Here is a 2,500-nt window from a genome sequence, read left to right as displayed (position 1 = left end):
AGATGCACTAGATGAAGTAACCAGCAGCATAAGCAATATTTTCACCAGCACACTAGACACTGTTGCCCCCATCCGACTAAAAAAGGTCAGAGATAAAACACTGCACCATGGTACAATAGTCATACTCACACCCTCAAGAGAGCAACCCGTGACCTCGAGTCAAAGTGGAGAAAAAACAAATTAGAAGTTTTTAGAATTGCGTTTAAAGACAGTCTGTCCAGCTATAGACAGGATCTAAAAGCTGCTAGGGCTGAGCATCTGAGCCATCTGATAGAAATAATCCAGAACAATCCCAGATTCTTATTCAATACAGTGGCTAGACTAACAAAACATCAGATTTCTGGAGAGAGTATTTCAGCACAGTTTAGTAGTGAGGACTTTAAGAATTTCTTCACTGAAAAAATTGATAGTATCAGGAACAAAATATTGGATGTTCAACCTTTGACAGCATCTGGTGATCCAGACCAGCCTAAAGCTCCACATGTAAAGCTACAATGCTTTACCAGCCTAGGGCAGGAAGAGCTAGTTAAACTTATCACCACGGCTAAACCAACAACGTGTTTGTTGGATCCATTTCCAACTAGATTGCTGAAAGAAAATCTTCCAAAATCTCTTAAGTTAGCAGTTATTAAGCCTCTTGTTAAGAAACCGAAACTAGACCCTGATGTAATATCAAATTACAGACCGATTTCAAACCTTCTGTTTATATCTAAAATATTAGAAAAGGTGTCAGCTCAATTATGCTCCTTCCTACAGGAAAACAATATCCTTGAAGAATTTCAGTCAGGTTTCAGGCCCCATCATAGTACAGAAACTGCACTAGTTAAAATCACTAATGACTTGTTTTTACCTTCGGACCAAGGCTGCATCTCGGTTTTAGTCCTGCTTGATCTTAGTGCTGCATTCCACACTATAGATCATGATATTCTCATAGATCACTTACAAAATCACACAGGTATGCAGGGACAGGCATTAAAATGGATTAGATCCTACCTGCCTGATCCATACCACTTTGTAGATTTAAATGGAGAACTGTCCAGTGTAGTGCCAGTGGGGTCCCACAAGGGTCAGTATTAGGACCTCTGCTTTTCTCAGTATACATGCTTCCATTGGGTGACATCATTAGAAGGCATGGGATTAGTTTCCATTGTTATGCCGATGATACCCAGTTATATATCTCATCAAAACCAGATGAAATATCTAATTTGTCTAGACTAACTGAATGTGTTAAAGATATTAGAGATTGGATGACCGATAATTTTCTATTATTAAATTCTGATAAGACAGAGATATTACTTATTGGTCCAAAAACCAGTACACAGAAGCTCTCGCAATTCAGCTTGCATCTAGAAGGATGTACTGTTACTACTAGCTGGACAGTGAAAGACCTGGGTGTAATATTAGACAGCAACTTATCCTTTGAAAATCATATTTCCAATATCACAAAAACAGCCTTCTTCCATCTTAGAAATATTGCCAAGCTTAGGAACATTTTATCTGTATCTGATACAGAAAAACTAGTTCATGCATTCCTGACCTCCAGACTGGACTACTGTAATGCATTACTAGGTGTTTGTCCTGCATCTTCAATAAACAAGCTACAGTGAGTCCAGAATGCAGCCGCCAGAGTTCTTACCAGATCAAGAAAATATGATCATATAACCCCAATATTATCATCCCTGCACTGGCTACCTGTTAAACTTAGAATTGACTATAAATTAGCTCTGCTTGTGTACAAGGCTCTAATTGGTTTAGCTCCCACCTATCTCTCCAGTCTTCTAACACGCTACAATCCACCACGCTCTTTAAGATCACAAAATTCCGGACTTCTAGTAGTTCCCAGAATATCAAAGTCCACAAAAGGGGGTAGAGCGTTTTCGTATTTAACTCCTAAACTTTGGAATAGTCTTCCTGACAGTGTTCGGGGCTCAGACACAGTCTCCCAGTTTAAATGTAGACTAAAGACTTATCTCTTCAGCCTGACATACATCTAACACATCCCATAACCCTGTGCTCCAGTACATCTGATTAAATACACATTATCATCTAGTGCTGCTAATATTATGAACAGCAGCTACGCTAATGCTGTTCCATTGTTTCCCTTCTTCTACCCATCCCGAGGCATACAGAGACTGTGCTCCAGTGGCATCCGGAGATGGACCGGCTCCAGCCGGGTTCTGCTTGTGAGGATTGGGATATTCAAGCAGCGCTGTGGACAACAACCTCCTTATTGATTTACATAACACTATACACATGCTGTATCTACATCACACAATTGTCACCCAAATGAGGATGGGTTCCCTTTTGAGTCTGGTTCCTCTCAAGGTTTCTTCCTCTTACCATCTAAGGGAGTTTTTCCTTGCCACAGTCGCCTCAGTCACCTCAGGCTTGCTCACTTGGGATAACATCTAGGACTGTCTGTCTGTCTGTCTGTTTATATGTTTGTTGTTTTCTTATGTCGTTTCTCATGTAAAGCTGCTTTGAGACAATGATCTTTGTT

General features: G+C 40.2%; 1 protein-coding gene across 2 annotated transcripts in view; it reads left to right on the top strand.

Moving 5' to 3' along the window:
* The window catches only part of lama4 (laminin, alpha 4), a 56,581-nt gene that overhangs the window by 10,084 nt on the left and 43,997 nt on the right, over positions 1–2,500 (top strand). The gene's annotated exons all lie outside the window — the stretch shown is intronic.

Source organism: Hemibagrus wyckioides, linkage group LG06 (assembly GCF_019097595.1).
Source record: "Hemibagrus wyckioides isolate EC202008001 linkage group LG06, SWU_Hwy_1.0, whole genome shotgun sequence".
Classification (NCBI taxonomy): Eukaryota; Metazoa; Chordata; class Actinopteri; order Siluriformes; family Bagridae; genus Hemibagrus; species Hemibagrus wyckioides.
Note: the sequence above shows the minus strand (reverse complement) of the source record. Positions and strands in the feature narration are given on the sequence as shown.